This window comes from Coenobita brevimanus, chromosome 33, assembly GCF_032717465.1.
Source record: "Coenobita brevimanus isolate Jiangsu-jjx chromosome 33, ASM3271746v2, whole genome shotgun sequence".
NCBI classification, from domain to species: domain Eukaryota; kingdom Metazoa; phylum Arthropoda; class Malacostraca; order Decapoda; family Coenobitidae; genus Coenobita; species Coenobita brevimanus.
Genome location: NC_136986.1, coordinates 12,820,521 through 12,835,110, shown reverse-complemented (window position 1 = coordinate 12,835,110; position 14,590 = coordinate 12,820,521). Strand labels below are relative to the sequence as shown.

Sequence of the window (14,590 nt, the reverse complement as noted above, 5' to 3'; positions counted from 1 at the left end):
CATTGGATGCCCAATAGAATGAGCCACATAATCATTCGTACATCATTCAGTTCTCTGGGATCCTGGTGCCTCGTCACATGCCAAACAATCTACACGTTATTGCTCCATCAAATTCACCTGCCAAATTACTTTTCAGCTGACTGTTAATATATAATTGTTCCACGCAAAATTGTTCCAATTAGAATACAGACAAGATACGTAAAATCCATCCTAGACAATTTACCAACCAACAAAGCTCCAGGTCCAGATCGAATTCCTCTGATTGTTTTGAAAAAGTGCTCCCCAGAACTTACTTATGTTCTAGCTAAATTATTCAGGCTATGCTTACATACTTCTTCATTCTCTAATTCTTGGAAAGATGGAATATCAACCCAGTTCTGAAGAAAGGAAGTTCCTCTGACTCCTCCGATTACAGACCAGTATCTATCACGTCTTCTCTTGGTAAAGTATTTGAAACTGCAGTGAATAAAAACATAGTTCAACATATTGGATTCAACAACTTAATTAATGATAGCCAGTACGGTTTTCACCACGAAAGATCCACTGTTGATATACTCAATCTCCTGACTCACACCTTCCGTCAATCAATTGACCAGCATGGGGAAACTGATGCAGTGGCCTTTGATATTTCTAAAGCTTTTGACAGAGTGTGGCAACATTCCCTGCTATCCAAACTTCCTTGCTATGGCTAACATCTTTTGTTCCTTTGATTTCCTCATGTCTCAGCTGCAAAAATATAAAAAATAGGTGATGTATAATCAAATATTACTCAGTGATCAATGGCGTGCAACAAGGATCAGTTCTGGCCCGAACCTTGTTCCTAATTCATATTAATGATCTTTTATCTCTCACTCATAATCAGTTCATTCATACGCAGTTGACTCAAAACTTCACAGTTCATTAACATTTAAACAACCATTCACAAAGTTTAATATGTCTAACTCACAACTCAGTACAGCCATCTCCATAAATCAAGACTTATCTAGGATCACTGAATGGGGACAAAATAAACTTGTCTCATTTAATGCTAGTAAAAGCAAATATATACAATTTACTAATAGACATACAGTATATTGCCAGATTCCTATACTATCTTCAATGCTACTACTACTCCCATCTCCAAAAGTATTGAAATCCTCGGTGTCTCATTTATCTGTGCCCTCAGCTGTACCTCTCATGTCAGATCACTTGCTAAAACCGCCTCAAAGAAACTTGGATTATTGTACAGTGTCCGTAACTTCTTCACTGACGAGCAGTTAGCTATAATTTAGAGGAGTCATGTGTGCTCTAGGTTTGAAAATTGCTCACCCTTCGTGGAATGGATGTGGAGAGGTTGCACTAAAACAACCAGACAAAATTCAGAACAAAGCTGTAGGAATTATTAATAACCCTACTATTATAAATATACTACCTCCCCTACAAGTAAGAAGGAATGGTGCCTCCCAAGCATTATTTTAGAGATATTTTTATGGCAAATGCTCAGACGAAGTTGCGTCTATTGTGCCACATCTCCATGTCTTCTATCGTGCTACACGGGCATCTGGTAGCGCTCATGACTGAAATGTCACACAGCTCTATTGCAGAATTTCTGCCTATCAGAATAATTCTTTTACTCCCCGCACTGCATCGCTCTGGAACTCGCTTCCCTCTAGATGTTTCCCCCCAAACTTCAACCTACAGCTGTTCAAGTCCAACTGTTACACATATTTTAAGAATGGAGGACGCCAGTAATCTGGTGTATGGATTATTATTTTTTTCATTTCTTTTCCTTCCTCTGTACTTACATAAAGAAAATGAAGAATTAAAAAATTAAAAAGAAAATTATATAAATATATAAACATCTTTATGCCCTACACGCTAATTACCCACTCCTGCGAGCAAGGACACAATGTAGGCTCATACCAGTAAATATTTATTCAGCTGAGAGAAATATGGACGATGAAAGGATTAAACAACCGCTGTACAACATCTCACTTTTCTTTTCTTTTTAACTTTACATGGAGGACACATTTCCTATTTGGTTCTGCATAAAGTCAGATCACTGTATTCAGCCTGATAAGAAGGGATTATTGAAGCCTGTGTCTGGCTTTTCATCCTCAAAAGGTCTTCAATGTAATCGTGTGGGGATAGTAAGATGATAATATAAGATATACAGTGAACAGATGTAGTATGAAAACCAACCTGAACTGTGGCGATTTAGTCCACGGTTTCTTAGTTAGAAGTTTCTATCACTATACCACTGAATATTTTAGTGCAAAGGGGAAAAAAAATCCATTGTAAACACGTTGTATTTTCTCTCTGTAATATATGGCAGTAATGCCTGACAGTGCTCAAAGTTCACTCTGAATGACATGTAACATATATAGTTCGTAAATCAGGGGCCACTGTTCAAATAGCCATTGTGGCCTGTATTATCGTTGGCTAAGGGAGTTCGTTAACATCTTCTCTTAAGCGATTTATTACGCTTATGACGCCTTACTGTTAAACGTGGTGTCATATAAATCCTTCACACATCGCTGTACTTTGCATAAATAATGCACGAAAGGATATCAACAAGCCACAGCCAAAAGTAAATCGCTACGGATGAGGTGCTAGGGAGTCTTCTTACCCAGCAAGAAAATGCTCCTGTGTTTCAGAGAGATGCATTGTTTTAGGGAACAGACTAAACCTAAAACAAGTACTTTTTTCGCTATTTCGGAAAATTGTATCAGTGTGTTTACCTGCATCTTTTTTTTTTTTTTTTTTTTTTTTTAACTCTCGGAACAGTATGTTAAAGTTTTAGAGATTCAGACTCATAGGCAAAAATGTATTTATAATATATTGTGAAAAACTACAAAACAAGAGAGAAAAATCTTCATAAGTTTTGCATAATTCTAGTTATAATTTGTGTTCCTCCAGCTTTATTTGTTTATAAACTATTGCCATGACTTTGTGAGGTCATAAATACTGGACAAATTATCGCCATACAGAATTATAGTTTGTCTTCTCCTGATAATAAGTATTTGTTTTAAGTAATTCCATCAAATGGAAGTCACTGCTATAAATGGTCGAGAATAAATACAGTCGACAAAAGCACTAGCGAGACCCCTACGTTCTACTGTTACCTTCAGTCCAGTGACATTTGACTTTTCATCCATGCTGTCTCCAAGCAATGTCATTCAGGTCTGGAGAGATTTTTCAAACAGGTGAGGACGGATCGGACATCCATTTACCCCTTCATGGCAAGAGATCTGCCTAAAGCCGAACAACGTCGTCTGAGGAAACATGAAAAAAATTAAACAAATGCATTCGAGGGCCCAATGCTAATCGCCCTCCAAAGTATGTGGTTGGAGAAGGAACAAATTACCTACAAAATAAAATTGACGAAAATTCATAAAACTCTATGGAATTTAGTCACCGCGCCTTGCAAAAAATCCCATCGGTATTGTTATGAAGCGATACAAAATTCTCGACGTTTCCCGATATTTACCGTAGGTTCCGGTATGAGTCAGAGTTGCCAGTTTGCCTGCTGTTTGTGAGCATAGTTGTTTCGTAAGTTATGCATTAATTTCTGTGCTCTTTTTTTCATTAATAATGTTTTAGTTATGTCATTGTTAAATTATGCAATTCAATTTAAGTTTGTATTTATTTTTTTTAGTAGCAGAACAGAGGAGGGAAAAACAAATGAATAAACAATAATTCATACACCAGATTACTGGTGTCCTCTGATTATAAAATATCTGTAAATTAGACTTGAACAGCTATAGGTTGAAGTTTGGAGGGAAACAACTCTGGGGAAACGAGTTTCGAAGAGATGCAGTACGGGGAATGAAAGAATTCTGATAGACAGAAGTTTTGCAATATGGCTGAGTGACATTCCAGTCATGAGTGCTATCAGATACCCGTGTAGCACGAGGGAAGGCATGGAGAGGTGGCACCAAGGACACAACTTCGTCTGAGCATTTGCCATAAAAATATCTGTAAAATAATGTAAGGGAGGCAACATTCCTTCTTACTTGTAGGGGAGGTAGTTTATTTGTATGGCAAATAAATGTCAAAAATTCTAACAGCCTTGTTCTGAATTTTGTTTAGTTTTTTTAATGCAACCTCTCCACATCCATTCCACAAGGGTGAGCAATAGTCAAGCTGAGAGCGCACATGACTCTTATAAATTATAGCTAGCTGCTCGTCAGTGAAGAAGTTACAGACTCTGCACATTAATCCAAGTTTCTTCGAGGCAGTTTTAGCTAGTGATCTAACATGAGAGGTCTAGCTGAGGGCATTGTTAAGTGAGAATTTCCATACTTTTGGAGATGGGAATATTAGTAGTACTGAAGGTAATATACGAATCTGGCAATGTCTATTAGTAAATTGTATATATTTAGTTTTACTAGCATTAAATAAGACAAGGTTGTTTTGTCTCCATTTACTGATCGTAGATAGGTCTTGATTTATGGAGATGGCTGTACTGAGTTGAGAGGTAGAGATATTAGACCTTGTAAATGGGTGTCTGAATGTGAATGAACTATGTAGTGTTGAGTCATCTGCATATGAGTGAATGGGATTGTGGGTGACAGATAAGAGATCATTAATATGAACCAGGAATAGGGTTTGGGCCAGAATTGATCCCTGCAGCACGCCGGCGTTAATTGAGTGGAAATTGGAATATACATCTACTTTTACTCTTATTTTCCTTTCACTGAGATCTGAGGAGATCAAAGGAACAAAAGATGTTATTCCGCAGCAAGGGAGTTTGGACATCAGGGAAAGGTGCCATACTCTATCGAAACCTTTAGTATGCTAAATAATTTATAGTATTATGTACTGTAAGAAAACCTGCATGTTTTTTATTGTCTCTGAGTTGGTAACTTTGCTCTCTCTCTCTCTCTCTAGAATACACCAGGACTGTGGAGAAGTAAATCATTCTCGAACAACGCAAGTTTATAAAAGGATGGATAAGAGATTGGTTCAGGTTTAGTTGGTGTTCAGTTCAGTTTGAGTGTGGTGCAGTGTCAGTGCATTGTCAGTTTGTATAATTTCGGTACCTGTGAAAACAGTGAAGTGTTGTCAAGCATTAAGTATAATTGCAGTCAGTACTGTTTGTATGGCTCCAGTCCATGTGGGAATAGTGAAGTGAAGTTGGAAAGCATTAAGTGTAATTATTTGGAAAATAAAGACAGTGAACTTAAGCAGCCAGTGTTTATTCACCATGCCTGAGCTGATCTTGTGTACTGTATACCTAAGGCTGACCACAGGAAGAACAACTCACTGGGAAACGTCCTTCCTGTACCGTAGTACTGCTGTTGGAGCCTGTGGCAGTGTAGGGTAGGAACGTAAGACTGGTGTCAGGAGTGTGGATTATTCAGGGCTGCAGTGAGGCTAACCTTCGACATGGAAGCAGAAAGTGTCCATTCAAGAGGCCAAGCTAGGCAGGAAGAGGCATGGCTGGGTACAATTTTGAAACTACTACAAGCACAAAGTGTCCAATTACAAGCACAAAATCTAAGAACTACAAGAAGAATTACCGGCCCAAAGTGAAGAACAGAAAGAGCTAAGAAACGAAATCAAAAAACAACTGAAAGCACAGAATGAAGCACAGAAAGAACATTATGATCTGCTTCAAAAGGCATTACAGGAGCAACAGAGGGAAGTACATCTGAGGGTGCAAGGACAGCTACATGCATTCATGGGGGAGATGAACGAAGAACAGCAGCAGCAGCTTAAGGAGGAAATAGTTGCCAAGCTAGAGCAGCAGAAGTATGAGGTAAGCAATAATGTGTAGGAGTGCAAACAGCATGTAGACAACCAGCTGAAGATTAGTGAGGGAATAGTGGCAGAGTGCACACAGCATGCAGATAATCAGTTGAAGCATGTAGTTGACCATATGAAGATAATTAGTGAGAAAATTGAGGCTGTAGAGAAATACTGCACTGCTGAGCCTCACGTTAGTATAGAGGGAGCATATGGAAGGAATGGCCAGTGTAGGGTGAATCTTGACTGATCCCAGGCATTTAAATGTACCATTACAGGGTTGAATAATCAGAATGCAGAAGTTTAAGTTCTGGCCTTAATTATGATGCCCGTTTATAGGCCCCAAACCAGTGAAGTGCATGACTATAATGGGTCTCCAATTAACCCGCCCCGTCCCAACCACTTTTTCACCACTGGTACCCCCCAATCCCGACCATTTTTGGACCCAAATTTATTTTGCTAAAACTTTCGCTTTTGGTCAGAAACAATGGTCAATCACCAAGAAAGTGTTCACCGGGGTCCATAAGTTTCCTAAACAGGTATACCTTCGTCACACCTGGTACCGTGTTCTCTGTAGGTGGTCTGAGGCTCTCACGTTTTCTATGGTATTATAAGTCTGGGAAACCAATGAAAGTAAGTAGATATGTATTTATTACAAACATAAAAACATGTGATACAAGAGTAAATTGGATTTTATACAAAAATAGAGCTGAAATAAGCATTGTACCATCATGCGAACAGAGCAAAATCGGCCAGACTGGTCACGATGAATCGCTAACATTGCTGAATCATGATACATATAATTTTTTCTACTTACATAATACATCTCCAATAACATTATACCATTTTACATTTTATTAAACTGTTTTTACGTATTCACAGGCCTTTCGATAACATTTAGCGTAATGTTAGCTCTTATTTACATAGTGTGTGAACTCGCTGTGACTGTTGTTTCAACTCGTATTGTGTTTTTTCAACTTACATAATACTTTCCTAATAACATTATACACTTTTCCACTTTTGAAAACTGTTTTGAGATAGTTTCAGGCCTTACGTAAATATTTAGCGTAATAATAGCGCATAATAACACAGACGGTGAAGTCGCTATGACTACTATTTCAACTTACAACCTATTTTTGTACTTATAATAATTCTCCACTAACATTGCACATGTTTCCACTTGATATAATTGATATCACATAATTTGAGACCTTACTATTCTACTGAGCATCATATTATCGCATATTGACACAGTGAGTGTTATCACGATATCATTTGTTTCATCTTACACTAGTATTCAACTTATAAATTACTTTCCTACTAACATTACACCCTTTTCCACTTTATATCATTCCTATCACATACTGACCAGAATGTTCTACTGAGCGTAATATTTTCCCAGATTTACACAGTGGGTGTACTCGTGACATCAATTGTTACAACTTACACTATTTTTCAACTTATACGTTACTTTCCTGCTAACATTACGCCCGTTTCCACCTTATATTCTTGCTATCACATATTTACTGACCAGAGTGTTATACTGAGCGTCATATTTTCGCAGATTTACACAGTGGGTGTAGTTTTGATATCACTTCTTTCAACTTACACTATTTCTCAACTTATACATTACTTTCCTGAAAACATTACACCTGTTTCAACTTTATATAAGACTTAGCACATACTGACTGGCCTTACCATTATACTGAGCATCATATCGCCATCCCACACAGTTTCAGTAGTGTAGGAAGTTATGGTACTCTCTGAAAAATGGCTGAAGGCACAATGCAACATTGCACTCTACACACTCGTACCTTGTGTCTTTTCTCTGAGTGGCTGGTCTGACTGTCGACTGCTTGCATACATGGCAGTGGCGCTGGGGTTTACGACGGTTTGGGTCGGAAGGGATTGTGCTAGGATAGTGGCGTCCTGCGAGGCGTAGGGGAGTCTGGGCAGCCATGGGGGTGCGGGTGTGGTGTGTGGGTCTGTCCTGGGCATGCCTGGCGATTATTTCACGTGCCAGCTCCCTCACAAACCCCTCAAAGGTCTCTGATACTCCTGTTGTCATGGCGTGCAGGTAGCGTGCGTTCAGGACCGTGATGTCGAGCAAGTGGAAAAAGAGCTTTTTGTACCACTTCATCGTGGTCCTGGCACAGTCAACACTGGAAATCATCGAGTCTGACTGATCCACTTGCCTCATGTTCAGATTATAGTCCAGTACAGACTCGGGTTTTCAGACGTTGCGCCTCCTCTCGCTACGGTGATCAACGGAGTCTGTGCGGTGCATCAGGGGGCTGTGTACAGTTGATAGGAGGCAAACTTCCCTGTTGTGGTTCCACAGGGTGGCAAGGATGTTATTTGCCTGGAAGAAAACCACCTCGTTCTTGTCAAGTTTCCTCCCTATCTTGACCATATGGCGACGGTTTCTCTTGACTGTACCACAGACTCCGGTGTCGTGTTGGTGGAGGAACCTAGCGAGAAGAGGGCTACTGTACCAGTTGTCCAGGTACAACACATGACCACGATGAAGGTACTCCTCTATCATTGTCTTCACCACGGCCCCTGAAAGTCCTATAGTACGATCTTCTGTTATATCTGTCCGTGCGCCCGTGTACAAGACTATGTCTTGCACATAACCAGTCTTACAGTCACACATAACAAAGATCTTGAACCCGAAACGGTGTCTCTTGCTGGGTATGTACTGCCTAAAGGAAATATTGCCTCTCCACAACACAAGACTCTCGTCAATGACGAGGTCTCTGTAAGGATAAAATGAGGAGCGGAACATTTCCCGTAAATGATCAAATACCAGCCTAATTCTCCTCATTTTATCAGTGTTATTTGCATTAGCTGGATCTTCTGCATCAAAAAAGTGGAGGCGGCCGAGAATCTGCTGAAATCTGTTACGACTCATCACCTTTCCAAAGAAAGGTGTGAGGATCATTGGGTCAGTTGTCCAGTATGCAGGAATTTGTTTTTTTCTTACCACACCCATCAAGAGAACCAGGGCAAAAAATAAGAACATCTTAGAAATTGTCACAGGATAGTCATATTGCTGGGAATGCCTGCTCGTTGTCCCCAAACGTTCACTTTCACGGCGCTGTGTTCGTGAAAATATGTTTGTCTGTTCCACTATGCGCCCCACAAACGCATCCCCAAAAAACAAGTGGAAAAAATCCACCCTAGTGGAACCCGCATGCACACCTGGAGCCGTGCAACCAGACCACCACTCCTCAGTGAAAGGGTGAATGATGGGAGTAAAATTACTCCCATCTTCCCAGTTCCACGAGACACCACCGTCTCCAGCCACTTCCCCATCGTCGCCTTCATCAGGGTGGGGAGGTGAGGTTGGTGGGGGAGGTTGGGGAGGTGGAGAGTGGCACCTTTCATCACTCGCACTTCTCTTCCCTCTCCCTTTTCCTTTACCCTTTCCCTTCCCTTTCCTTCCTTTCCCCACATCCTGGGGCTGTGGGGAGGAAGTTTAGCAATATTGTGGGGCGAAAGACGTGCTGGGGAGTGGCTCCACCTCCTCTCCCCTAGGCCTACATGCACCACGTGCTCGTGCTGCCTCCCTCACACCACTTTCCCTTTCACCCCGCACTCCCGCCACACCACTTTCCCTTTCACCCCGTGCTCCCACCACACCACTTTCCCTTTCACCCCACACTCCCACCACACCACTTTCGACTTCCCCAGACAAAACACTTGGACCATACTTTATTTGTCTTCTCGCCCCACCTTCTGATCCTCGGGGTGAGATTTTCTCCTTACCCAACCACGAGGCGATATCACGTCCTAAGCCGCCGTCATCGTCATCATCCTCATCCTCGTCCTCATCAGAATCGGGATGGAGAGAGGTCCGTGCAAGTGGTTGGGGTGCAGGCTGGCCTTCCCTTGCCTTACAATATGTCACATACCGCTTTTTCCGGGGCGAAGGGACCTCCTCATCACTGCTTGTTATTTCTTCCTCTGGCTGGACGTAATCTCAATCCACCCCATCATCAAGTGGAGAATCACTATCTCCAGTGAAGGCCTCCAGGGCTGATGCTATTTCGTTGTCTGAGAGACCTTTACGCGCCATGTCTGACCTGGGTCACTGCTAACAGGTGAGTGACCGAGACAAGGGCGAGCGGGGGTCATGTGGGGTCTGGGACACTGCCTGCCTGGCGGCAGGTAGGGGAGGCTTCGGTAGGTGGGCGAATCGAAAATCTCGCGCGAATTTTGAAAATTTTGGAAATTATAAACCTTGCAATTGCGGGACATTAAAGTACGTCAACGGGATTGGCAGTGACAAAACGTGAGGACGTGGAAGAACGTCGACGGGATGCCGCGGGTTAAAAAGAAACCCCATGAATCTGACGGTAGAGTATCTTGGGAAACTTACTGCGCACAGTTTGAGTTACTTGCGAATCGGAATGGTTGGCATGATAGGTAGAGGGCTGTGTAGCTTGCTACTGGCCTTAAGGGTGCCACAATGGAAATTCTGGGCCAGATGTCGGTGATGGAAAGGAACAGTTATCATTCCCTAGGAGAATTGCTGGAGTGCAGATATGGAACCATGTACCAGACTGAGGTTTACAGAGCAAGATTCCGGAGCTGTGTACGGGCTCGGGGAGAATCCCTACGGCAGCTTGCTCATGACTTGGAGAGTATGGCAGTGTACCTTGGAGCAGCACCTAACCTCTTGGCTATTCTATTGAGGGACCAGTTCATTGATGCTCTTGACAGTGCAGAGTTGAAAGTGAAAGTGAAGCAAGCACAACCCAGAAGCATGCAAGAAGCATTAGGCAGGGCTCTAGAGTTTGAGTTCTACGTCAGGTCCAGTATGTCCACTTTTCATACAGGTCATAGTGCAAGACTCAAGGCAAGAGAGGGGCAGGTACGTGAAAAGGAAAAATTTGAGGGAAGTTGCTGGTACTCTGAAAAGCCAGGACACAGAAAAGAGGACTGATACAAGTGGAAGAGGGAACAGGAGAAGACTGGAGGAAGCTGCTGGTTCTGCGGGAAATCGGGGCACAAGAAGGAGGATTGTCACAAATGGAAGAAGGAGCAAGAACAAAGTAGTGTAAGGAAATATTCACTTGTAACAAAAGGGTATTGGACATGTAGTGAGGTGGGACACTTCAGTTCTGAGTGTCTGAAGAAGAAAAAGGATGATAAGAAGGTTGCAGAAGACCAGAAAGAAGTGGAAATCTAGTGGAGTCTGGTGTGAAGGGGCAAACACCAGCCAGCTTCTCCTAAGTTGCCCTACCACCGAGAAAGTCCAAGAGGACGGCAATCAAAAGTGTGCAATAGATGGAAGGATAGACGGAAAGAAGTGTTCTTTGGTGATTGATTCGGCCTCAGGGCAGACTTTTGTGAGGCCTGATGTGTTACATCATCAGTATCTGCCTGAGTCATCAGAACAACGTGTGGCATAACTGTGCACCGTGCGGGACTGAAGGGACCCCTGGATGTCTGGACTGAAATGGCAGGGCAAAAGGTTACTCTTCCAGTCTCTGTGGCCAACATGGAGGATCCTTGCCTTCTGGGTCTGGACTATCTGATGTCCATGGGATATGAGCTGGACATCTGCTCCATGAAGCTGAAGGTTCGAGGAAGGTCAGTTCCTGTCACAGCAGTGAGACGTACCAGTTCTGATGGAGAGGTGGGGGTACTCCGCATTACAGTGATATCACCAAAATCAGAACTGCTGCTCCAGTGCAAGGTGAATGGCTCTTTTGACAGTTGTCTAGGGGTAGTGGAGCCTGATGTACAGTGCAAGACAAATGCTGGAGTGATGGTGGGGAGAACATTGTTGGAAACACATGCATATGAAGTGCCGGTTGTGGTTGCCAATTACTCCCGTGAGCCAAAGAAGATAAATGAGGGAGAAATTGTGAGACTGTGCCAGGTGGTGGACCCTGAGTGGCATCAGAGCAGGGCCTGTAAAAGGAGCGTAGTCAAGGAATATGGGTACCTGCCAGACCACCTATTTTCAAGGAGTTGCCAATGCCAGGATGGTTCACAAGTGCTCAAGTTAAGGCAGCTGCTGACAAAGTTTGCTGATGTTTTCACCTGAGACCTAGACCTGGAGTGCAGTGATCTCGTGGAGCATAGTATAGACTCGGGATCACCACCTGATTTAATAGCTGGAACGAAGGATGGCGCCAACCAAACTGCAAGAAATTGACAAGGTGGTGGAGATTCTCCAAAGTCAAGGAGTAATAGAAAAGTCCAGCAGTCTTTGGGGATCAGCAGTGGTTCTAGTAAGGAAAAAGGATGGCTCAGTAAGGTGCTGTATAGATTACTGAGCCCTAAATGATGTGACAGTGAAGGACGTATAACCCTTGCCAAGAATTGATGACACCCTGGATGCTCTGTCAGGTGCTAAGTGGTTCTCCACCCTAGACATGAAGGCAAGATATCATCAGGTCAAGGCTGCAGAGAAGGACAAAGAGAAAACGGCCTTTTCATACAGGCGGGGTTTATGGCAGTTTACAGTAAGGTGATGCCTTTTGGCCTGCGCAGTGCCCCAGCTACTTTTGACCATCTAATGGATCGCATACTGGAAGGCCTGCATTGGTAGACGTCCCTCATCTATCTGGACGTTGTGATTGTCTTTGGACGAACTTTTGACCAAGAACTGGAGAGGCTGCCGGAGGTGCTGAACAGGATCTGTGCAGTGCACCTCAAACTGAACCCCAAGAAGTGCCACTTGTTTCAGAAGGAAGTAAAGTACCTGGGACACATTGTAGGTGAGAGTGGCGTTAATACTTACCAGGAGAAGGTGGCAGCCATGGAAGACTGGCCAGTTCCAACTTGTGTGAAGGAACCACGGAGTTTCCTTGGCTTGTGTACAGCTGCCAGCACTCCCGCGTGTTACAAGAGAGCGAGGGTTTGAAGAGATGTGGCACCACTGTGATTATTAACTTCAAAACAGTCCACGTGAGTGAAGAGGAGTTACCTCGATATAGTTGCGTTAAGGGAAAATGTTTGTTGTATGTAACTCCATTTTGAAAGGTTGACATTTCAACCCGAATCATCGGTATAATTTACATTGTTCTACCTAAGGATAATAATCGCCCATATATGACGTATTATGACTGTCCACAGTTTTCAGGTGAACTAACGTGTAAAGAAGGGTGCGAGGGGAAAGAGAGTGTTCCCCAACCCCACCTGGGGTAAGAAGGAGGATCCCCCACATGGAATCGGAGAGGGGGGGGGGGGCTGGAAGCTTCGCACATGACACTGTGAGACGAGACCACATCTGCTTCATTACCATCAATACGATAACTCAGCAGTACTGAACAATCGTAAAATAATGAATAACTTCATGAACTATGTTTATATGAGGAATAAATCATGATAAAAAGAGAAAACTATATGTTTCAGTTTATGTATTAAGAAAATATTACGCTGTATAATCATAAACTGCGGGTGAAACCATGTCCATGGGGCCATGACTTGAGAAGACACTGATCCAGACTGAGACTTGTGGATGGCAGCCTTCAGAGATCAAGGTCAACCCACTCTAGTAGTGTTTATCTTATCTTTATAATGATTATAATATCTTAGTCTATCTATCCATCCATCATCCAATCCTACGTTGCCCCATGAGAAGCGTAGGTGCCCGAGGCTAGGCAAGTTGGTCCTGACATTTAAGATGAGGGTGACCAGCCTCACTCATCCCTGAGTGTCATTACGTGAGCAATAAACCCCAACCATCCCTTGGATATAAACCTCAACGGGCTCAATCCGATCGGAGCGCCGTAATTACCCACTAAACCACCAGGCGTCATAATTTGGTTATATGATTACCACTGAGCGTAGTAAATGGTTTCCTGGTGTACAGGAAACCATTTGGCTTGTCACTCAGTGTAAAGTCACCCACAGGCGGAAGAAAGAGGAAAGAATGAAGGAAAGAAAGACAGAAGAGGATGGAAGGAAAGAAGGATGGAGGAGTTTAAAGGGCAGACACCCGAGAGCAGCACTACATCGCGTGAGTGGATGGTGAGCGCCCCCACCTACCACAATAAATAACATGGTGATCGTAGCATTAACACCTACACTAAGACAAAAATTGATAATGGAGTTAAATTGCTTAATAACTACCGTAATGAAGGATTTTGATACACCAAATGAATGTGGTATATATATATATATATATATATATATATATATATATATATATATATATATATATATATATATATATATATATATATATCAAATGTGTGTGTGAGAGAGATAGAGAGAGCGAGAGAGAGATGCACTCTTTGCCTACATCTTTATTAGCCAAAAACTAATAGTGTGATTCAGCTTGTTAAGATTGTTTAGGCTAAATTTTCGAACCATGTTCCCACCACCATCACCACCACCACCTCATATTCCGTGACAAGTATAGTTTCTGGCAGACTATAAGGCAAAAGTGGATATAGCTTCCTCACCGGCGAGGTGAAGAAACCTGGGTTAAATCATGATTAGCTGCCCAACCTTCTTAAGTGTGACTGGGTGCAGAATTAACAAGAATATGACAGGATGGTTTCTATACCCAGCAACTGTGCGGTTAGGAATAGTTAGCATAGATTAGTGGACTGTAAAAAAAAAAAATGTTCGAGTTTATCCCTTCTTTCTGTCAAAGTTAAAATGGATTTCATTCAATAACAAAATCAATTTGATAGAAGAAATGAATCGGACCAACATAGCGTCCCAAACACTTGTATTGCCACGACCTTCAGCCACATCTTGACACCTTTTACTTTATAAAATTGAAAAAATTTTACTCAGTATTATTTATAAACAATTAATATCGTGTCACTTTATTGCACAGTCCTATATGGACGTTATAGACTACCAGAAATTAAGCTTGTCATGGAAT

At 42.3% G+C, this 14,590-nt stretch overlaps 1 protein-coding gene across 1 annotated transcript in view; it reads right to left on the bottom strand.

Annotated features, from left to right (window-relative positions):
* Positions 1 to 14,590, bottom strand: part of LOC145395794 (ionotropic receptor 93a-like) — a 75,654-nt gene that overhangs the window by 40,442 nt on the left and 20,622 nt on the right. The gene's annotated exons all lie outside the window — the stretch shown is intronic.